The 25,144-nt window shown below is 38.2% G+C and overlaps 1 protein-coding gene across 9 annotated transcripts in view; it reads right to left on the bottom strand.

Moving 5' to 3' along the window:
• Window positions 1-25,144, bottom strand: part of NRG3 (neuregulin 3) — a 1,045,529-nt gene that overhangs the window by 247,862 nt on the left and 772,523 nt on the right. The gene's annotated exons all lie outside the window — the stretch shown is intronic.

Below are 25,144 nucleotides of genomic sequence, written 5' to 3'. Positions count from 1 at the left end.
GGCTACTGTTTATCTTCCTCCTGTTTTATTAGTTTGTTCATTTGCTGATTTCACTTTTTTTTTTTTTTTTAATGTAGCTATTCTTCAAGTCAGCATTGCCCAACTGCTTGGCCAGGAATAACAGCATTTATTTTAGATCTGCTAAGATCCGAGAGGCATCTGTGTCTACATGCAAGGTCTCTGTGCTTTCCCTCTAAACTCGTATCTTTCCCTCCTCATTTTTCTCTTTCATATTCACAAACATGTGCAAAGTGCCTGCTCTCTGGCAGGCATTCGACAAGGCAACTTTCCTGAGGCGGGTGCAATGTGGAGGCCAGGAAAATGCCTGGAAGTGCCCGCACTGAGGCATGTCACCGCTGCCCTGCCAGTCCTCTGTCGAGTCTTCACACAGCTCGCTCCATCAGGGCTGCTTGGCCAACTCTGACAGCATTGGCTCATCAGCTGGCAGTTCAAGGCACAAATGCAGCCGATGCCCCCACGCCTGCCTCTCTGAGTGGGGAGGTGGCATTTAGTGGTCGGCTGGAAGCGTAATCTGTCATGCTCAAGTTAGGCAGGGAAGCATCCATTGTTGTTTTGTGGGATGAATCTGTCCTACTTACACAGGAGGAAATTGTGCTGCTGGCATAAAAATCAGATTTAAAAAACAATCCCCTGGTTGTTAGAAATCTATGAAATTGACAAAAGAATTCAAAGAGACCGTTCTGTCAGAGACCGGAGCTGTGAATCCTTTCTTTAGAATAGGCTTTGTTTGGGGGGTGTAATAAAGTATTAGATAAGATCTGTTGCAGTGGGAGCAGCAACTGAAGGGCATGGACGTTAATTTTACTCTCTTTCATTGTGAGACAAATTGGAAGTTAGGTAATCAGGCAGGCTCTCTTCAGCACCTCCTTAAGCCTGGCGCTCTGGACCGTGCTTGGCAATTTTCCTTGTAGACTAAGAACAAAGACATCTGATATATGGATACCCCAGACACCCAACAGGCTACTGAAAGAATTTGTTGGAGCTGCCACATATTTTCATAACTTTTTGTATCCATTTATTGCACTTGAAGTAAAGCAGGCATGTCACTCGGTCTGTAACGGGAGAAGTCAGAAGATACTTAGGACCGAAGCACATTTATGATGAAAAAATAAATTCCTGCCCTCCAAAACTGTCCTACTGCTGTTCATGTGCTTTTTCAGAATTACCAGAACCATAGTGTCTTAATCTTCATTTCCCCACAAACGATGACTTATGAGTTGGGTGATTGCTATGGTGGCGCATTCACATTTTTTGGAGGTTTTATTTCCAATATATGTGGGAGTTGGGAAGCACACTTTACTCTTTTACTTTCTGCATCTTTATTTAATATGAAAATGGTATCCTAGGTTGCTTTTTAAGAGAAAGTGCTTTTTTGTTTTGTTTTGTTTTGCTTTGCTTTTTAAGGGGGTCTTCGTTACTTACAATGCATTATTCCATTTGTGTGTGGAAAGGAACCTGAAAAGATGTTTGACATTTTCTAGGCTTTAAGTGATTTTCTGTGGGTATGAGCCCACTTTGAAGTGCTTGGGCCTCATGGGGTTTCTGGAAAACAGCGCAGCAAGGGCCTTCGATGCTGCCTTCATCCCTGTATGCATCAGATAGTCAACGATGATGCTGGAGGAGCTCAAGCCAGGCTAGGAAACCTGCCAAAGGGTGTGGGACTGGTTACAGAACCTGCTTCTTTGTTAAGGAGACAGTGTCTCTGCTAATTGGTTGCTGGGTTTTAAGAATGACACATTAAAATTTCCATTTAAAAATCACACACATCACCTTGGTAAGTTCAGACCCATCCAAATGTGAAGACCAAATGGGCTAGCAGGTAATACCAATGCACCAGACTGAATTCATGATGATATTAAAGACATAAAGCAAAGCAAAAAAAGAAAAAAAAGTCAAGATGTACATCTATTGCACTGATGGAGTGTGCAGGATTTCTGACAGTGTAACAAGCACTTCTTGGAGAAATATCATTGTATGTTTGTTTTGGTTTTGGTTAGTTTTGGGAGGATTTTGAGAGTGTTTTGTTCATTTTTTAAGATGTTTGATTTTTGAAGGATACAGGTATAAGCAAAACAGAAATTCATATACTGAAAAGGTCTTTGTTCATCTAAGATAGCACGACGGGATTTATAAAATTTTAAAAATGCGTGTGTAATCTAATGATAAATGTTTTTTAAAAAACACAAATCTTCATTTTACTTGGTTAATATTCTATGTCTTTTCCTATTCTGCATTGCTTTCAAATCTCCACTCAATTCACCCAGTCCCCAGTTCCATGAATTTCGTAATCCCTTAGAAACATCGTTATCACAGTGATAGTATTAAAAATCCCAATATTTCCTGGTGATTTTCCAGGTAAGTTTTGATTCTACAGCTGAATGGTGTAGGAGAAGGGAGCAGGCTCAGGAAATACAGCTAAGGATGACAAATAGTTACCTAAAGAAAATGGAGAATTATTATCAACAGTGAAAGAACCATAGCATACACTCAGTCTGTAAGAGCTAAGGCATTTTACCTTGGGAGGAAAAACAAATAGTCTTAAATTCTGTATTCATCTCCTCTGTGGTGAAGGAGCTGTTACTTCTGAAACCAGTAAGTTCTAGATCATGTTGTTTGCCTTATTTCCAAATTTAAAAGGCAGTAGGGAAGGGCATAGGTGATGAGACAGGGTCAAAGCAAGGTAGGGCCGGTAAGAGGTTAAAGGGAGACTCTGTTAGCGTAACCACGGATAAGAGAGCTCAGGCTGGCAATGAATCAGAGGGAAGAGCTTGGAGATGGAGCCCAGTATCTCTCTGCTGGTGAGCCTCAGGTCTGAATCACAAACGAGAGTCCTGACTATCTACAGGGACAGGGCCCATACTTCCAAGTGCGGCCATCTCTTTTTCTATTTTTTATATCCTTCCAGTTTGGGCCCCACCTCCCCATCTCAATTGTTCAGCTCTATCTAAAATAACAAGCTTTCCCTTCTATTCTTCTTTCCCCTTCTATATTATACCAGAGAAAAAGCCCAGTTTTAGTGAAAAGTTTTAAAAGCTATCCTTGGGTGAAAAAGAAGAGAACAGTCCTGGCAAAGATGAAAACAGACGACATGCATGATTGTCAGCTGGATTTCCACGCTTGCTTTGTCTGGTGTGGCAAAGAAGAAGTGGTCGACACACCGGACGTGGAGCACCCAAAGGAAGCTACTTGTACAATGGTCGATCGCTTGCTCATGTCCCCACAGAAATCCCACCACTATCTTCAGAGACCATTTCCCTCTCCTCTCTTACAACACTCTATGCCAGCTGATTTCTTTGAACCCATTTCTCAAATAACAACTACATCAGTGCTCATCATCTTAGTGATTTTTGAGTGAAAATTAAAGAACTCTCACTTGTGACCAACAGTCTCCCTGCGTTCCCAGACTGTTCTCGCATTGTCTCTCTTCCTTTTGTTAGAAACACAAAACAAAATTATGCTGAAACAATCCAAAAACTGTTCCACAGAGGGAATTGTACTAGCCTTCGTCCTCCTGTCTTGATTTCCTGGGCATTGACTCATTAACGGAAGGTGTCATCATCGCTTCACTGCGCTGTTCTCCGTTTCTACTCTGTCCTCATTTTCAGGGTATTGATTATGCCCACGGATGGCCTGGCCAATACATGGTCTCGAAGCACATGTCTTCCCCTTGTATATCATAATGATTCACAGTGAGGAACTCATAGTCTTATTGCCCTGCTTAGTATTTGCATAGACGCACTTGATGCAAATCATTTAACATCCCTGTTTTCCAGTTTCCAACCGTAGAAAACGCAAGTAATACTAGGAAAGAGAAAAATGAACAAGAACACATTGCTGATATTCTACACATGCATTTTGGCCATTGTTATGGCTACAGGCCTTATACCTGCCATAGTTGCAAAGATGCATTTGACATTATTTATAGAGAAAAAAGTATGCAGGATAGAGCCAGGTTCAAATATTTGCTTCAATCCCTGTGTAGTGCCTGGTCTCTGCAATTCGCTTTAGAGAAAGTAGACATGGTTTCTTATTGGAAACTTGATTTTAGACATAAAATTCGAACTAGCAGAAATCAATTAACTTCACAAGAGAAAAGGTGGCAAACTGTGTGGGTTGTTTCCTGCCTGTATCAACTTCTACTCATAAAAAAATGACAGTTACTCTTTGATGTTACAGGGAAGTAGACATTTTGTCAGTGATACACAAGTCCGCCGATTTTAAGGAGCCTATTAAACGCTGATTTGAAAAAAGAACAACCCCTCCAGGTATTCTTCTCTATCTCCTGCCAATTCTCTTTAGCCTCAATGTCAGACCTTGGTTGGGGGAACCAGAAAGATCATCAGGCATTTAAACTTTACATTTTGGAAGCAGGCTAGTTTGGAGCACTGCCTGATTTTTAAATCCAGGATCTGCCGTTGAGCTGGCTGTTTAGGTTTCTGGGCCTCCATCCCTTCGTCTGTAAAATGGAAGTAAAAATAGTAGCTCTCACCTAGAATTATTATTAAGAATTAATCATATAATGCCTGTGGTTCATGGTAAGCACTCAATAAATGTTATTTTTAAAAAATATATTCTTTGAATTTGAAATCATCATTACAGCTCTTTAAGTGGGGAAACAGTCCAAAGGTTAACAGTCTGATTCCCCACATCTCACATCCAATACGTACTTGAACTAGAGGCAAACTCAACTGGGGATGACTTTAAAGTCCTCACTTGATCTCTTGCAGTTACTGACATTCTTCATGGGAACGTATGAGGAATTTCCATTCTTCATGAAGAAACAATCCAGAAGTCATTATATGCTCAGCTACCTTTCCGAAGGTAGGTATTTGAAAATATGGGCCAAATACCAAGAATTGAAGCGATGATTAACAGTAAGAATTAAAGACCTAGATTTTGAGATTATCCAATCTCAAAATGTTCGTAAGCAAACTATGTCACAGAAACTAGTCACAGATTTCAAGGCAAACTTCCTGAGCTTCATGTTAATTTGAAAGGTAATCACTGGGACACCAGGCTGGCTCAGTCAGTTAAGCATCGGACTCTTGATTTAGGCTCAGGTTATGATCTCAGGGTCGTGGGATTCAGCTCTACTGTCAGGCTCCCTGCTCAGCACAGTGTCTGCTTGTCTCTCTCACTCTGCTCTTCCCCTACTGGCGCTCTTCTCTCTCTCTCAGATAAATAAATTAAAATGAAGTTTTTGGTTTTTTTTTTTTCTTTAATGAATAAATGAATGAATGAAAGAATGAATGAAAGGTAATCACCCACTATGGATGGGAAGACTCCTCGGGGGCACTACTATTAAAGAATGATAATGGCATCTCTTGATTTCAGACTAATTCATGATTTCATTCCTCAGTTAAAAATCAAAACCAAAACCAAGACCAACAAAAACACAGAGAATAGAGTCCAGCAGGGCAATTAAACTGCCCAGCACTGAAGAGATCAGGAGTACAGGAGACAAAATTCCCCACCAACTCTCCATCCGAACGCAAATAGGTGTTGGATGGACCAGCAGCTTGTCTAGCTAAGGGTCTGCAGCCTCGCATTATTAATGGTATTAGAGCACATTGCCTTCTCTGCCACTCACTGCTGAAGCTGAGCTCTAGGTCTGGCTATGGAGAATACTGTGAAACCGATTAGTGTAAGCTTTCTTTAGCTGACTTTAAAATTTAATTAAGTAGTCTTATTTAAAAAGAGCACTAATTAAGACAGCAAGATCTTTAAGTTGACCAATTGGAATTAAAACTACCTGCAGATTGGCTGTAGATACAATCTTTCCAAAATCATTTCAACTGTAACGGGGAGAATTTGGAATTGCATTATTTTAAACTGCAAACCGCCTTCAAACTCATGAAAATTCTCTTGTGTGTTATCGATAGCTTTCAAAAATATCACAAATTCCATGGCTGAGGCAACTGTTGCTTATAATGTCATTCATCTTACAAGTCTGAGGTTTCTTGTTAATGAAGTCGTATCTGCAATCTTAAGAAAGTATAGGGATTTATTTTTGAAAATTTCCCTTTAGCAAAGTTTGAATTCAAAAGTAGATGGAGGCCAATTATTTCATCATAAGACTGCTATGATTTCAGAAGTGAATCTGAGAGCATCTGCTCAAAACCAGGAGGCGTGCTGCATTCTGTTAATATTTGGGCCCTGAAGACAGAAACGGAAAGAATGACTGCAAGTCTGAGAAGTTAAAAAATAGATAACAAGTATGTGCTTACGCAAATGCAAGTTCTTGTCAACCATATGTAGAGTCTCAAGGACTTGTACTCAGCAGCCGCCCAGACACTCCACTGGCCACATCACTGTCGGACAGACAGCAACTCATTTCAAGTAACTTTAATCCCATATATGGCAATTCATTTCTGGACAATCGGTGGCTGAGCAGTTCATTCTAAATTAATGTTTTTGCCCTTGTAGAGATTTCTGCCCCTATTTGGTCTAGAGCTTCACCTGAGGCTTACGACCTCACTGACGAAATTAAAACACATACCACAGAATGAGGGTGCTACCCAGGTTCGGGTGTATAGCAATATTATCCAAAGCAGCTATGTGGCCTGAAGAAGATCATTCTAACTTAGCTTTTCTTTTACTGCATCTAAAAATAAACCACAATCTCTTTTTAGCCAAGAAGGCAAATAAAAGCGTCATATATTGGCATTCTTGCAGAAAGACTCTGTATTTCATGGCCACATTGGAGGTATTGAAATATTAATTGCCCTTCTCAAAAACAAAAGGATTTGTGGGTAATAAGGACAGGGGGAGGGTAGATGGAGTTTTGCTTCATCAATTCAAACTGACTGAGAAAAGGCTATATTACTAATTTCCTAGCACATACAAAATCTGTTTTGGCAAATGTGGGATTCTAGTTTTCAAAGGCGGTAGCCTGTTATGGTGGAAAAGGCTCATCCTTTGCATGTAAGATGACCTCCAAGTCTGCTGCACAAAAAGTGTGACAGAGGTCTGTGACTGACCTCTCTGAGGCTTATCTCTGTCCTAATTCAGTGCCTGCTCTGTGCCCATGTGCACACACTCAGACATGCAGGCACAGATACATGTCACCCTAATTCCTTGAAAATATGTCTAATAATCAGAAAATTTAGGCAGACGATATAGGTTCTGACATAAAAGTCAGCGGAGAATCAGTCTCTCTTCCTTCACTTCCCCAGTTACTTGAAAATTCCCATGACTGCCCTTGATATTTCCCAGCCAAGAGTGGACAAAGATTTATTGTCACTTCTACTCCCCATGATTCCTCTTTATTATTTTCACTTGCAATGTTATAAGATTGAGAAGTTAGCCAGTCACAGACTTTCTCTGATGCTTAAGGTCCAACATCAGCAGATTTCTTCACTTGTCTGCACTTGCTTGGAATTAGAAAAGCTCACATGTCCAGACTAGTCAGTCAATGGAAGAAAGGTGATGACCATCTTGGCCCTCTCACAGTTCAGCAAGAAATAGAAAAGTAAGCCAGAGTCAAACATTTTTTTTTTTTTAAAGATTTTATTTATTTGTTAGAGAGAGAGAGCAAGCACAGGCAGACAGAGTGGCAGGCTAGAGGCAGAGGGAGAAGCAGGCTCCCTGCCGAGCAAGGAGCCCGATGTGGGACTCGATCCCAGGACGCTGGGATCATGACCTGAGTCAAAGGCAGCTGCTTAACCAACTGAGCCACCCAGGCGTCCCACAGAGTCAAACATTTTAATGTTGCTGTCAGTTGGCTTGGGGCTGCCATAATAAAGTATTGCAGACTAGGTGGCTTCAAAAACAGAAAATTATTTTCTCCCAGTCTGGAATGCAGAATTCTAAGAGAATTCAAGGTGCCCCAAGGTTTGTATTTGGTGAAGGCTCTCTCACTGGGTTGCAGATGGTCACCTTCTCAGGGAGTCCTTACACAGTGGAGAGAAAGAGCTCGATGCCTCACTCTCTCTTTATCTCCTTGAATTTTGATAAACAACAGTGTTTTATATAAGTTTGTCACATATGCAATATTTGGGACACACTCATACTAAGAATGTATTCATTCTTTACACAAACTTCAAATTTAACTGAGTGTCCTATATTTTTATTCTCTAGATCTGGCAATCATAAGTGTATGAGGGTAAAAAAAAAAGAATAATAATAGAAGAATCATCAGAAAGAACACCTAGATTAAAGTTAGTGTATAATAATTTTGCTATAACTATATCCTGTTGTGATAAATTCAGCAATCTCTTGCTTTAAGGACAAGAAGTCTGTGCACATCGTATATACTTCTATCAACCACACAGGGACATAATGAGCTCACAGAGTCTGGAAGGGGAAAATATAATTTTCAATAGCTAGCTCTTAGATAAAGTATTGAAAAGATATGTCAAGATTGTGATGAAGAACAAATGAAGCAACATTGTTTATAAATGTTAGGTGCAGATTTGTGACTTGATTGTGGGGATCACTAGCTACTACCTTACATAAATTCTGAATTAACAGTAGGAGTATGCTGCCCAGCAGCCCAAAGGGAAGACTACAGGAAGAAAGAGGGCATTCTACTACCTCATTCTGCATCTCACTTTCCTAGGTATAAATTTAATACACATGCTATAGCAATTGAAAAACAGTGAGCATAGATACTTAACATAAAGCAGTGATAATCTAAAAATCCAAGATAAAACACAAGAAGACCCTCTTCTGGAGGACTGTGAGGTCCTTTCTGGAATTCGTAGTTCTCAGAAGGAAACAATGAGAGAGTATGTTATCAACAAGAGATCAAAGAGGCCAGCCTTGTTCCCTGCCTGTGCAGTGTGGGTGATTCCCTGCAGCAAAGCAGTACACAGCTTGATAAGGAAGAGTGAAAAGAAAATAAATCTGAGAGATAAATCTTATTTAAAAGGCATCTTTTTGATTGGCATTATAAAAGAGAGACTGAGCTCATTAGCAAATGAACTGATAAAACCATTCACAGCGTGCTTCAAAAAGAAATGGTAATAATTATTGTCTCTCTAAGAAAGGGGGCAAAATATCCACACAGTGTCATTCACAAATCCCTTTACAGACATCATGAAGCAAGCTGCAAAAAGTCCCACAGCTCTCTGATTTAATTAAGTGAAGAAAGCAAGGAAAGACTTTTACATTTCACACGCCTGGATCATAGAGGGTTCTACATGAAACATGATTTTTTTAAAAAGCCATTTTAGAGACCCCTAGAGTTTGCTGAACCCTCATTCAACAGCATAATTTTCCCTGTTTCTCCCAGGATATTGTACTATCGACTGACAGGGTGCAGCATTTCTGCCGGCGAAAGGAAGTGGGCAGCTTTGATCAGAATTCACAATAATATATCTCCCTTGTGTGATAAATGATTTACTGCTGAGGATAAATGGATATAATCTTTCATTATGTATGACATTCATCAGCAACAAGGAAGCTTTGGACTGAATGGAAAGTGATTTCATATTAAAAGCCTCATGCAACTCAGACTGAGATGAAAGTGAGGTCTTGCCTTGAAAAAAAAAAAAAAGTGGCTCTGACTTGTAGGTTTAAATGGATGCTCAGTCAAATATAATCGTTACTCTGAGTTTGAAAATCTGTTAGGAGGAAACCAGGGAATTATGCGACTAGGTCAACCTCAATTTTGCACAAAAAGCCCCATTTCTTAACCACACTATTCTATTTACTTAAATGTGTCATTAAAACCAACTTTGAGGACTGAGAATAGCCAGAGAACCAGGTAGGGAGGGGAGAATGGAGGCAGGGTAGGGTGGAAATGATTTAAATTTCCATTATCATGGAGAGTCAGTGCACTATTTCCAAAGTAGATAAATCAAGAAAGAGAGACTTAGTATATTATTTAGATATATGAAGTTAACAACTAGGAAAATGCCAGATGAAAATGGTTTAATAAGCTTGCTTGTGTGTTTGCAGAAGGAGATGTAAGTTCAGGAGTGGGAGAGTTGGTGTAGAGGGATGCGACCAGGGCTAGTGGCTTTTCATTATAAACACATTGTATTGTTTATTTTTTGTTTAAATTATACACTTAGATGATGAAGCAATATAGATGTAGCAAATCACTTCATTGTAAAAATGATTGCAGTATTTTTTGTAAGATTTATTTATTTATGAGAGAAAGAGAGAATGGTGGGGGGAGCAGAGGGAAAGGGCCACGCAGACTCCATGCTGATCATGTTGCTCCATGCAGGGTTGGATCTCAAGACCCGGATGTCATGACCTGAGGAGAAACTAAGAGTTAGACACTTAACTGACTGAGCCAGCCAGGTGTAGCAAAGTGATTCCTGATCTTGGTTTCACTGACTCTTTAGGACCCAGTGTAATATCACCTTATTTGACTTTCTTTGTTCAATTTTCTTCTTCTTCTTCTTCTTCTTCTTCTTTTTTAAGAGAGAGAGAGAGAGAATCTCAAACAGGCTCCACACTCAGCACTGAGTCCAACACAGAGCTGAATCTCACAACCCTGAAATCATGACCTGAGCTGAAATCAAGAGTTGGGCACATAACCAACTGGGCCACCCAGGAGCCCCCATCTGATTTTTAAGAACAAGAATTTCCTAATACTATATTATGTTTTAGAAGCAAAAAGATGTAAAATGAAAGACAATGGGAAGAGATGAGAAGACAAACCACAGACGGAGAGAAAATATTTGTAAAAGACACATTGGATAAAGAACTGTTATCTAAAATATAGAGAGAACTTGAGCCTGGGTGGGTGGTTCAGTTGCTTAAGCATCTGCCTTTGGCTCAGGTCATGTTCCCGGGGTCCTGGGATTGAGCCCCACATCTGGCTCCTTGCTCTCAGAATGTCTGCTTTTCCCTTTCCCTCTGCTGCTCCCCTGCTTGTGGGCCCTCTGTCAAATAAATAAACAAAATCTTTTTAAAAAAATAAAAAATAAATAAATATATAGAGAATTCTTAATATCCAACAATAAGAAAGCAAAAAACCTAATTTAAAAAAATGAGCCAAGACCTTAACAGACACCTCACCAAAGATATACACATGGCAAATAAGCATATGAAAAGATGTTCCACATTATATGTGATTAGGGAAATGCAAATTAAAACAACGAGATACTACTACATACATGTTAGAATGGCCAAATCTAGAACACTGATAGCATCAAATGCTGGTGAAGAGGCGGAGAAACAGGACCTCCCTTTCATTGCTACAGAGAATGCAAAATGGTACCGCTACTTCTTCTTCTTTTTTTTTTTTTAATTTATTTATTTACTTATTTATTTGACAGAGAGAGAGATCACAAGTAGGAGGAGAGGCAGGCAAAGAGAGAGAGAGGAGGAAGCAGGCTCCCTGCTGAGCAGAGAGCCCGATGTGGGACTCGATCCCAGGACCCTGAGATCACGACCTGAGCCGAAGGCAGCGGCTTAACCCACTGAGCCACCCAGGCGCCCCGGTACCGCTACTTCTGAAGACAGATAGCAGTTTCTTACAAAAGTGAACATATTCTCACCATATGACCTGACAATCACGCTTTCTGGTATTTATTAAAAGATACGGAAAACTCATGTCCACACAACCTGCACACAGATGTTTCTAATGGCTTTATTCATAATTGACTCAACTTGGAAGTAACCAAGATGTTCTTTAATGGGTAAGGGGGTAAATAAACTATGGTACCTCTACACAATGGAATAATATTCAGGGCTAAAAAGAAATGAGCAATCAAGCCATGAAAAGGCAAGGAGGAAACTCAAATACATATTACTAAGTGAAAGAACTCAGTCTGGAAAGGCTACATACTATATGATTCTAACTACATGACACAATGCAAAAGGAAGAAACTATGGAGATTTTTTTAAAAAATCAGTTTAAAATTAAATTAATTAATGTAATTAATTTTTTAAAATTAGGTTAAAAAAATCAGGTTTCCCAGGGTTTGTGGGGTGAGAGGTAAATATGCAGAGCACAGAGGAGTTTTAGGGCAGTGAAAATACTCTGTATGATACCATAATGATGATGTTATATCGTTTAGACATTTGTCCAAACCCACAGAATATACATCAAGAGTGAACCCAATATAAACCATGGATTCTCTGTGATTATGATGTGTCATTATAGCTTCATCAGTTGTAACAAATGTAGCACTCTGGTAGGGGATGTTGTTAATGGTGTACGCTATGCATGTGTAGGGACAAGGAGTACATATGAAATAACTCTGCCTTCCCCCAATGCTGCTATGAACCTAAAATTTCTCTTAAAAAGTTGTTGGTTTTTTTTTAAGATTTTTTTTATTTATCTGAGAGAGAGAGAGCAGGAGCAGAGGGAGAGGGAGAAGTAGACTCTCTGCTAAGCAGGGAGCCTGATGAGGGACTCAATCCCAGGACTCTGGGATCATGACCTGAGCCAAAGGCAGCTGCTTAACCAACTGGGTCACCCAGGTGCCCCAAAAGTAAAGTCTGAATAAGTAAATATATACATATGTTATATATCAATTTATTTAATAAACAAATATCTAATTAAATTTAATAAAACTTAAATAAATTACCAAATAAATATATTTATTAAATATATAAATATCCAAATTAAACTAGATGAGTAGGGATAGTTTTTGACCTAAATCTAAATGTTTTCTGATACTATAGAATGGTAGAGTTAGAAGACATCATAAAGAGTCTGTTCTAACCACCTTGTTTTCTCGAGGACAATATTATAAAACAAAGATGGAGACCTGCCTAAAACAGGTCTATAAGGGGTAGAGCAAGAATTAGAGCCCATGGATTTTGTTTCTAAATCCAGTGTTCCTTCTGCTTTTTAACCTTTCTCCTTAGAAAACAAAGATATTCTTAACTCCTCATACCATCATTAATGCCACACTTCTCAGAGTCTTTCTAGTGAAAGCATATGTTTTACTGAAGATCAGTTAGCACAATTCAACTGGCTAGAGTTCAGGTAACCAATCAAGGTCAGAAAAGAGGTGGCAGTACCGATGTCACTAGCTTGGACAAGAATATATAGTAAAACATATTCTAAAATGGAATGACATGTGGAAATCAGGAAAATCACACAAGAGTATGAGTAAAGATGGGTAAGCTTAGAGAAGGCACATAAAGGAGTATTCTTTCTAACAGTGATATGGATAAGATTCTTGACCTGTGATTAAAACAAAGCAAACTACAACCTGGTACAAGTAAGTTTACAAAAATTAAGTTAACATCCGTAGACGGTAAATTCAAAATAGAATTCAAAGGAATGTTTTTTAGCTGGAGTGTTTGGCAAATTAAAATGGCAACTCAGGGAAGCACTGACTTCAAATAGATAAAACATGATGATTTTTGAAAAGCAAAACTAATAATAATAAATAAAAGTGTAAGAGAGATTCAGTTAATTGAGTTATGGGTGACATATTTGATGTTCTTATATGGGATATTCCTGTTACGCAGAATAAATCAACAAGAAATCACTATCAGAAAGTTCTTCCACATCTTGTAGTGTCACAGATGAACAAATCAAACCTCCTCTATTCAGAGAACAGTGCTGAGATCTTTACACAGGTTAGACGAAGTAATCCTCATGAACCTGATGAAAAGGAGATGTGGGTACCACTGTTTTAAAGACAAAGGGATTGAAATGGAGAGAAATTAATTTCTTTATCCCAGGGCACATGAAAAGCATGTGTTAGAACTTGGATTTGACATCAGTGTAAACTGATACTACAGACTGTTAATTTCTTTATCCCATGTAGTTCTTGACCATTCAGATAGTATCATGCATATTTTTAAAGTGGTCCATTTCATTAGTATCTATCTTCTGAGAAAGAGAAAGCCTATCATTATATACTTAGTACCCAGATAAGATAAAAATGAAACTCATAAGAGTCTAATGATTTGCCCACAGTTATATAAGGGCATAATTTAATTAATGTGAAAAAACCTAAAAGAAAATACAATGATATTTAATATGACTTCAGACTTAATAGTAGGCTATCGTATTATAACTTCTCAATTCACATATTCATTCAAAATTGAATATACTGTGAAAGAAACGGGTGGCATGTCTGAAAAGAGAAATCTCTTTAAATATTCAAAAATTGATGAAACAAGTGAAGAAAGCATGAGAAGGTAAACAGAAGACAAAATGGTAACACAGGGATAGGCACCAGCATGCAATCACTCTCCCCACAGGCTGATGGGACAAAGGAAGGCATTTGAGTCAAGGAAACCTGAGGAAATCCCTGGGGTCTATCAGCAGGAGCTGCAACCCTAAATGAACTGCCACTGGAAATAAACCAAGAGACAGAAAATAAAAAGCAAAGAGAGAAATCAGAAATGGAGGCCTGCCTTCAAATTTAGCGTCCTCCACTGGCCAGTCGACTCAGAAGCCATTGGTCAAGAGAGCCTGGGAAATGTAACTTTCTGAGATGGTGAGCAGAACAGAAGAAGGGCCAGGGTCTGGATTTAGGAGCAAATGCATGACTGATTGGCAGGGCTGGTCATATACGATATACACTCTATACAGCATAACATGAGCACTCATGCACGTTATTATCACACCAGCAGCAGAAATCCCTTGCCCCAATCTTTCTAGATAACAGAGATCTCACTAAACTTATAAAACATATCATAGCAGGCCTCTGCATCGGTCCTCCTTAGGAATCTTCACAATTTCTAACTGGCACCCACCTCCAGCACACTCACGCTTGCACAGGGGCCAACACTCACATTGGCACCCTGCTCACAGCTCCTGGGGAAAGTGATTTAACCCTCTGGGCACTCATTTCCTCCCTTGCCAACAGGACTAATCGCCCTGGCCTGGTGCACAAAAGAGAGCTGTGCCTATTAATTACTTAAATCTCATAAACTCTTTTGAAGATGAAAAGCTCCAGTTTTCTTATTCTGTTCCTTGGCTTCAAATAAAAAAGCTACATTATATAAAGGTTTCTGGGGGATTTATTACCAGACCTCTATCTGAAAAAAGTCACACCACAATTACAACTTTAATGACCTACTCTAAAACTTCCCAAGGCTACAACATAATTAGTCCATTTTATAATTAGTAGTTTAAAGAAAAATCATTTGTCAGAAGTAAATAAGAAGTGACTGAGGCTCCTGGAAGTAATCTACATTATTTGATGTGGAAAAGGGAGGAGTTGCATTTACCAAGTGCCTATAACTTTCTAGATTCTGTGCTAGACACTTTATATCATTACTATACCTATATATCCCAGCCAGTATGGTTAGGTCAGTATTATTTTATTGATGGTTTTAAAGGTGAAAAGAAGAGGTTTGGAATAATCAAGTAATTTGGTCAAGTCACAAAACCAGTAAGGTCTGAAGTTATGATTTGTGTCCAGGGCTTTTTGCCTATAACTCTTCATTGCTGAATATTTGAAAGCTTTTAAATTACTTTTCCTTTGCCCACAGCTGTCAACTCATGTATTAGAACATTTAGTGTCAATAGAAACCTTTACTGTGAACAGGAGGTAGATATTGAACAGTGAAAGAGAAAACGTCAGAGTCAGTAAGAGGTTTGCCCTGTTCTTGGAATATAGAAACCACACCTAGACTAGAAGGTTTACTTGTCACCTCTTAATAGGCACAATGAAAATAAATATTTAGAGGAACATCTTAGTGAACCACAGAACTAGAAATCATCTCCTTGGAAGCAGAGTGTGGTGGTTGTCATCTCTAGCTAGTTTGCGATCCTTGGTTTGGTCTGTTTTGTGAGACCCTGATGTAGAGAATGACCTACTGGTGAGTGGGATTGGAAGGGACTGAGACAGGCGCTCAACACAAGGAACGGTCTGTTCACAAATGGAATGTTACTGCAGAGACCTGAGAATCACTTGGTTGAAAATTCAATAGTCCTGTATTCTTGAATTAGTCAAGATCTGTTTTATTACATGAAAATTCCTCCCCCCCCCTTTTAAAGATTTTATTTATTTGTTTGGCAGATTTAAGATTTTATTTATTTGACAGAGAGAAACCATGAGCAGGGGGCAGGAGCAAGGGGAGAAGAGAAGCAGGCTCCCCACTGAGCAGGGACCCCCCCAATGGAGGACTCAATCCCAGGACCCTGGGATCAGGACCTGAGCTGAAGGCTGATGCTTAACCAACTGAGCCACCCAGGCACCCCGTGAAAGCCTTCCCTTATACACGAGTCAATGTCTTTCTACAAATGAATGATATTGGATGAGAACATTGAAGAAGCAGATAATGCCAAAAAAGTCTGCTTAGAGAGCAAGCATTCCATCTTTAAAAACTATGATCAGTGTTTGGTAGGAGAAGTGATTTATTGAATACAAGTTTATGGTCTAGGATCAACCCTTAAATGGACACAATAGTTTGTAGATGTAAAACCTACTTATAGCTTCATATACCTATACATGTTTTAGATATTTATTTTATTTTATTTATTTTTTTTTAAGATTTTATTTATTTGACAGGCAGAGATCAGAAGTAGAGGCAGGTAGAGAGAGAGGAAGAGAAGCAGGCTCCCCACTGAGCATAGAGCCTGATGCAGGGCTTGATCCCAGGACCCTGGGATCATGACCTGAGCTGAAGGCAGAGGCTTTAACCCACTGAGCCGCTCAGGCACCTCTATTTTATTTTTTTGATTGGGACTTGGACTTGAATTTAGCCCACATAAACCAATGAAAGAACTGGTACAAGACTAGTTGTAATTTTAAAAAAATGTATGATTTCATAATAATAAATGCATTCTCATTGATTAAATAGAAACCACCTTCCTCAATAAAAATGTTTTTAAAAAATATTTACTTTAATATCTCATAATTTTTGAGCATCTATATTCTAGTGATCAAAGCTTTTGAATTTCCTATTACAGAATAAGTTAGTTCTAGGTCCAGTCCACCAGTTGTTCTTTACAGAATCCTGTAAATGATCTATAAACACCCTTGCAACCAGTGGCAATCAGTTCCCACACTAATTTTCTTTACATGCTGTTAGTAGATATAGATGTGTCTATATGTAGAATAGACATAGAGCAGTAGTCTTGGAATGTATATACAGTGTGGGAGTATCTAGGGCCTGTGATTGCTTCCTAACGGCTTTCATCAATAATTATGTGTCTGTTGGGACGCCTGGGTGGCTCAGTCATTAAGCGTCTGCCTTTGGCTTAGGTCAGGATCATAGGGTCCTGGGATCAAGCTGCGCACAGAGCCCTGCATCGGGCTCCCTGTTCGGCGGGCAGCCTGCTTCTCTCTCTGCCTCTGGCTGCTTGTGCTCTCTCTCTCTCGGACAAATAAATAAATAAATAAAATATTTTAGAAAATGATTATGTGCCTCTCATGAAATGAATCAGAGCCTCGTTTTTGTCTGGACAAAGAAAAAGTTAAATTTTTTAGGGGTCACTGAATCTCCCTTCAATTTTAGTTAAAAGTCAGGAGAACATTTTGTGTCCTCTGTGTCTACACCTCTCACAGAGGACTTCCATAGGGCAAGCAATCATTGAGAATTGCGTTTGCTCTGAGTCTCCGTACCAGTGCTATTGTGAAGAAAGCTATAAGTGATTTCTCCCTCTGAGGTTCGCATCTGCCTTAATAGATCATCAGTCTGAGCTATGTGGAGGTGTGTGTGTTGTTTGGGTTTGGGTATGAGCAATGTCATGTGAGAGCAGTATGTCTATATATAATGGGTGTATTTCCACAATGGTGTGGAGGTTGGGTGGGAGAAGGCTGAGACTGGAGGCAGGGAAGCCAGCTTGAGATGTCTGTGGTGGCCCCCAAACAACCCAAGACTCTGGTTTCATGGTTCCCTATCCATACTGGAAGCCAGAGACAAACAGATTCCCTGACAACTCTTTTTCTTTTTTTGAAGCCATATTTTACATGTTACTTTATGTCTGTGATCTACATTTATGACAAGATAATATTTCCTCTTGGAACACATACAGACTTAACACTACCTCCATCTACAAACCTACCTAAATGCTAAATATCTAAAATATTTTCTATCTGAAGTCCTTCTGCAGTTGTTTTCTGTATTATTATTCTACCAATTAATAAGATTCTTGAATCAGTTCTACAGAACTGAATTTATATCAAAACAATATCAAATTCACTTTATGTTTATTTACATCATTACCTTCCAATGACACTGTCTCCTTCAAGCAAAAATTTGACATATTCTTTAAAAATTAATAATAGTGATAACTGATGTTAACTTAACTTTGGAACGGCAATAAGACAGATATTTTATATATATTATCTTTAACCCTCTGCCCTGCGATAATCCCATTTTGATTTACACGTATATTTTAAAAGATTTTATTTATTTATTTGACAGACAGAGATCACAAGTAGGCAGAGAAGCAGGCAGAGGGGAAGGGGGAAGCAGGCCCCCTGCAGAGCAGAAAGCCTGATGCAGAGCTCCATCCCAGGACCTTTGGATCATGACCTGAGCCAAACTCAGAGGTTTTAACCCACTGAACCACCCAGGCACCCCAAAGTTTACTTAATTTTGAGAGAGTGCAGGTGGACACACACAGAGGGGAGTGGGGGAAGGGGCAGAGGGAGAGATGCTTTGAGCAGACTCCCTGCTGAGTATGGGGTGGGGTCAGGGCTTGATCTCAGGCTCATGAGATCATGTATGACTTGAGTTGAAACTAAGAGTTAAGTCTTGACTGACTGAGTCACTCAGGCACCTCTTGATTTCCATTTATTTATTGAAGAAATTAAGGCTCAAATATTTATAAATGTACATGGAAATAACAGGTAGGAACAGCAAAAATAAATGCACTACTGTGGAAGTCAACTAACACATTTTCTGTCACTATAACACTCAAGCAGAGGTGGGATGACAACTTGTCTGGGATGCCATCGAAAACAGTCAGGGTTCACACCCAGGTCTTTTAAACTCCTGGATCTGTCCTCTTTTTCCTAAACCCTCCTCAAAAAATTCAGTTTCGCTGTTTAGAAGTTAAATAGAGGTGATGATGGTGTGGTGTGGGGGTGGTCCAGAGAGTTCATTCTGTCTATTTATTATTCAGAAGATAAAAGTTGAACACTTGCAACAGAAATCTTATTTTTGGTTTTAATGTTTAAGAATACACAGTCAGGAATACTACAAAATGTAGTTAAGAGATGTTACCAATCAAGAGATATGGACGTCCTTCTATGTCGTATCAGTGAACCATTGATTTGGTTGGGAAGGAAAAGAATCATTTAAATATATATGCATTAGTAATATAAATAAGAACTGTATGTAGTGTTGAGTAAAGACTCGTTTCTGATATGCCAATGTTCTCCTTGTTAGACAGCTAGCAATAGACATCAATCCCTGTATACACTTGGCAATTTTCTAACATTGTGTGAAAACCTGATTTTTTAACTTAAGACATGATCCATTCCACAGCTAGAGAGAATTAAAGGTGATCATAGTTAGCCGAAAAGGGTAAAGCACATTTTATAAAAGGTCAGTAGTTCATGTAAATCAGAAGAAAAAAATTGGCTCTGGCTTTTCAGAAATAATAAAATAAAAGTAAATGCAAAGAAAAGTAGAAAAGAAGCATGAGATGTGGTTACTTCCACAATATGCTTTTCTTTGTCCCTGAAACAGAGCTGGTTCTGCAGCTGCTCACAGCAGGCATCTTAGTGTGGAAAAGAACGCTCACTTTGTCAGAGGAGCATTCCAGTCTCATTTTCAGGAAAAACACATGAGTTGAAATGACTTCTATTTTCCAGAGGCAAATATCAAGAGGCAGAATAGTAAACAAATCTAATCCATGGCAAACCTGAGTGTCACCATGTTCCTTTTGAGCTGGTTTGGTGTCAAGCCACAGGTTTAACACTAGCCAGTTTAAAATATTATTTATTTTTTCACAAGGAAGTCCACAGTGGTCCCTAATCCTTTAATAATCCTTCATAAAAAACCATCATGGCCCTAGTATGGACTCAACAAACTCTCTGCATTAATATTCTTTTGGATCCTTCACACCCAGGGCAGTGGGAGGAGAGTCTGGTCTCTTTACACGAGGTTCTTCATATGAGAAAATAGTCAGGGTGTCCCCTCCTTGAATGACTCCAACATCCTTTCAGGTGCTCAGGCAAAAAGCTTTGGCAGCATCCATGACTCTTCTCCTTCTACCACACTCCTTATCCAATGGCAAGATATACACTAGGCTCCCCCCTGGAACTATGTGTAAATCCCATCACTTCTCCCCACCAATAGCACCACAACTCTTCCTTGGATTACTGATGTCATCCCTTACCTGGTCTCTCTTTTTTTGTCCTGGCACGCTTACGTTTACTTTTAATGCAAAGGTCAGATAATCCTTTTAAAACACAGTCACATAACGTGATAAGAAGTCACATTATCCTCAGAGCAATTCCCTAAGTCATGAAAATGAGAGAGTCCTTTTAATGACCAACAAGGTCCTCCTGCCCTCCTGCCAGCCCTCTACCATGTTTTTTATGACTCTTCCAGACCATGCCACTCTAGCCACAATAGCCTCTGACTTTGTCAAGAACATCAGGAGCACTCTTGTGTTTCCTCTACTTGAGATGCTCTTCCAAACATCTTCACAGCAAACTCCCTCATGTCCTCAAGACTCGGCTCAGAGGGCATCTTCTAGGTGAGACCTCACTGACCACTGGAACCTGCCTCTCATCTGCAAACCCCAGCCTCTCTACCTTCTCTACATTTGTTCCCAAAGTGTATTCTTCAAACCAGCAGCAACTGCACCTCCTGAAAAGTTGTTCTGCCATAGAAATCATCTGCATCCAGTTCACATTTACTGAATTAGAAACTCTGGGGTGGAGGATAGCAATCTGTGTTTTTATAAGCCCTAGAGGTGATTCTGATGCACCCTAAGGTTTCAGACTCACTGTCGTATAGTGACAATGTAAGAATATAGTTTCCAATATTAGTTCATGGAAAAATATTAAAAGCTTTCCCTTCGTTCCTTTATAACAAGGATGACTAGACTCAACACTTCAATTAGTCTACTGGTAGTTTTATCCAGCAAAATAAAAATAGAAAAATAAATACAGCTTAATATAATACATCTATTTATTTTGCCAAGACATTATACTCTCTATTAAAATATCAGACTCTTAAAATTAATAATAAATGTAATTAGTCTTGCTTGACAAAACACAACATATAAAATACCCGCTTTTCTATATCCCACTAAAAAAATATTTAGAAAAAGGATTATTTAAAAAAAATCATTCAAAGGGCAACTAAAGTATGAACTACCAACAAATAAATCTAACCAATGGTATATAAGATCTTTTGGGAGAAAATCATAAAATTTCCTGAAGGATCTAAAAAAACATTTATCTAAATAGAGAAATATGGAAATCTTTCATTTTTTCTGAACAGAAAAAGCAACATAGTCAAATAGCAGTTCTTCCAAATTTATGTACAAGTTAAATTCAATTTCCCCATATGAATGTGTATATGTGTGCATGCATGTGTCCATGTAGGTAAAATGCAAAAAATTAGATAGAATATTGCAATGTGAAAGTAGTAAGTTAGTTGATGGGTAGATAGTTAAAACTTTGAAGACACACAAGGTGAGAAAGATTTGCCTTTCAAGATACAAAGACTGGTTGTGAAGACAGTGTAAAACTGGATCATATGATAAATAGTTCAACGGTAAAAGACAGAGAATAGAAACAGACCTACATATACCTGTATATTAGCATAACATACATGCAACATGAGAAGTCAAAGAGGAGAGGAAAATCCATACATAAAGGGGTATAGAGCCACTGATTATATATATGGAATGAATTAAATTAGGGGCTCACTACACACACACGAAGATATATCCAGAGGTATTACATTTGAAATGTATAAAAAACAGATGAAATGATAAACATATGTATGTATGAAAATATGAAAAATAGATGAAATGTTGAAAATATGTATGTATGAAATATGAAAATATGAAAAACAAATCTTAAAAAGTTTAGAAGAAAATACAACAGCAAGATATCTTTATGCACTTGAGCTAGGGAATAATTTATTGATAAAGACACACAAGAAAAAAAAATTAAAGTTAAAAACAAATCAGGGGCACCTGGATGGTGCAGTTGGTTAAGTGTTTGATTCTTGGTTTTGGCTCAGGTTGTGATCTCAGGGTGGTGAGATTGGGCCCAAGTTGGGCTCTGCACTCAGCATGCACTCTGCTTGATATTTTCTCTCCCTCTCCTTCTGCCCCTCCTGCATTATTATTCTCTAATAATTGAAGAAATGAAAATTAAAATGAGGTGGCATTATACACCTAACATAGGTGCAAAACTAAATTTTAAACCTTGGAAAATTATGGGGAATAGTGCATAATTTTGCAGAACAATATGTAAGTATTAAATATGCATATTTTCTATGACCCAGCAACTCCATTTCTTATCTCGCTATATACCTCTCACACTTGTGTAGAAGTTATGTGCAAGAGTAAATGTTAATTTATTTGAATTGTGAAAATGAGAAGTAGCCAAAATAGCCATAAAATGGATATGTGTAAACAAATATAGATGGTTCAAAAATATAATATAAAGGGATAGTAAAAGTGAAGAGATTTCTTCTAGGTCAAGATGCACAAAGTTTTTGCTTCAGAGATCCATGTGTAATCATAATGGTTAAAATATAAAAAGAAAGATCTAGAAGCAGCTTTTATCTGAAGACGAGAAAAGAACAGAAAGGCAAAACATGAGTGGTTCTGCAACTGTGGACTTTCCAGGCTCAGTAATGAAGTGTAGGCATTGGATCTTCAGCTACTTCCAGAAAAGAAGGCTGAAAGAGATCTCACAGAACAGAAGAACAAAGTCAGTATCCCTGTTTGAGAGCAGGAGGGCCAGAGCATGTGGCTCACCCCTTCCAAAGAACAGTAGCTTAAAACACTGCTGCTGAGAGAAAGAAATGCCTGGGATAATTCTAGATCAGCACTATCTGCACAACTCTCTGCAATGATGAAGAACCATTTTTAAGGTACCTTAGAAATGGCTAGTGTGACTGGGAAACCGCATTTTAAATTTTATGTAATTTAGCTGATTGGAAATTAAGTTCCAATAGTCACAAGTGATAAATGACTACCAGCTTGGCCAGTACCTCTCTAAGCAATCAAAAAGCTGGGGGGTGGGGGTGGCGGTGGGAATACAGGATGTGAACATGGAATCCATGAGCTGATCACAGACTTCTGCTGGTTCAGGGACTGAATCTACTTATCTCCAGTATCACAGCCTTGTAAAACCTGGTTCTGGACTGCCTGAATCCAGGGGGTCTAAGAACCCAATAAACAGATAGACTGGCATCAAGAAAAGTATGTAGGGAGAGGAGAGGAAGAAAGCAGGAAGAGAGAAAAAAAGAAAAAGAAAAAGAAATCCCACAACCATTTCATTAAAAGCCTCTCATTGAAAGCAAATACTGAGAACAAATGAAGAACCTGAATCCTAAAACAAATAGTCAATAAGATTCATTCCAGAAAAAATGAATTCTATGGAATCATTCAAAAGGAGTTTCAAAGGGTATTTAAAATCCTCAATGGGATAAATTAAATGTCAAAGTAAAAAATAAAATAGCATAAAAGAAAAAAAACACACCTTGCCCCCCAAAATGTCCACCCCTTCTTATGAAAAAGAACCAATGGGAAATCATGGGAAAATATAATATAAATTAGAACATACATTAGGTGGAATAAAATAGTGATATAATGAAAAAACAAATTAGTGAATTGAAAGATGGGCCTAGAAACCCACCCAGAAAGAAATCCAGAGGGACAAAGGAATAAATCTTAAAATAAAATAAAATAAAATAAAATAAAATAAAAACATGTAGGGCAACTGGAAAGGTTGTAGCAAATGCTTGAGAATTATTCCAGAGAAAAAGAATAGAAGGAAAGAAAAGCCATACTCGAAAAAATAATAACTAAGATTATCAAGATTGAAAAAAGATAGGAGTTCTCCAAGCAACACTGAAAATACCCAAATAAATAACTTCTAAAATAAAATCAACCAAACCACAGCTAGATAAATTAGAGTAAAATTTAAGAACATCAGGATAAGGAGAAAAATCTTAAAACTAGGCAGAGGTTGTATTAAGAAATAAATTCATTGTGTGTGAAATCCTGAATTTATCAGAATGGCTGCTTTGCGAAGGGAATGAAATGAAAGGGGATTTTTCAAAAAGTTCTCCACTGTTTCTGTTCTCTTATTTCTCCCTCTAAATAACTGAAATCTCTTGGTCCAATTTTTGCTAAGTTAATCTCTTCTAGCAAATTTGTCAAAAACAGAAAGGATCCGAGGAGATGAAAGATTCTTGTATATGTGAGTGCCAAGTAGTGACTACTAGAATGGTAGGTTCACAATTTTGGGGAAACTCTAAAAAATATTTTTATTTCATAAAAAGAATATGCAGTTAATTTACGAACACTTACATGATAAAACTGAGTGCTGAGTGCAAAGGCATTCATTACATTTTCTAAAGTAGGATATATATATATATATGTATATATATATATATATCACATGTGTAAATATTTAAGATTTCAAATTTATATCAAATTTACATTTATATTTTTGATTGCATGCTTACAATAAAATATTCAGAAATAGATAAACCTTATATATCATATCTAAATGGCTAGATTTAAAAAGCATGATGTTGTAAGGAAAAGCATAAAGAAAGTCAGCTTATATGCCTCGTATCAGCCGAGCACCAGCTCTGCATTTCGACAAAATGTAAATACTTGTCGAGGATGAAGACTCACAAGGAGGGAAAGTGGTTTATACAGTGAAGGAAGAAAATATTCAAGGGGCTTTAGTTTTGTCTATAATGTTTTATTCCTTTAAAATACAAAGAAGTTCTGAAGCAAATATTATTATTTATAAAGAATTACTTCTTTCTGGAGACATAATCAAGAAGGACATGGAAACATTACATAAAATGATTTCAAAACCAGAAACATTAACTGGGCAAGAAGCTTTTCAAATTTCATATGTCCCACCTGGAGATTTTAATATGCCATTTGGAGGGGGGGGAAGCTTTCTTTTGCCTTAACTGTCCACTGGCAATACTTAACATTGCTACACTAATGAAGTCCTACAGCTGAAGAAATGGTCTGGAATCCCTAATATATAACTACTTATGGAATGCTGAGATCAACAGCTAAGGACTGAGAAGAAAAGGAAGTGAGTTGTTGTCCAGGGTTGGA

The sequence above is a fragment of the Mustela putorius genome, unplaced genomic scaffold, assembly GCF_011764305.1.
Source record: "Mustela putorius furo isolate JIRA1106 unplaced genomic scaffold, ASM1176430v1.1 tig00000698_pilon_pilon_pilon, whole genome shotgun sequence".
NCBI lineage: Eukaryota > Metazoa > Chordata > Mammalia > Carnivora > Mustelidae > Mustela > Mustela putorius.
This window is presented reverse-complemented; position numbering and strand designations above follow the sequence as displayed.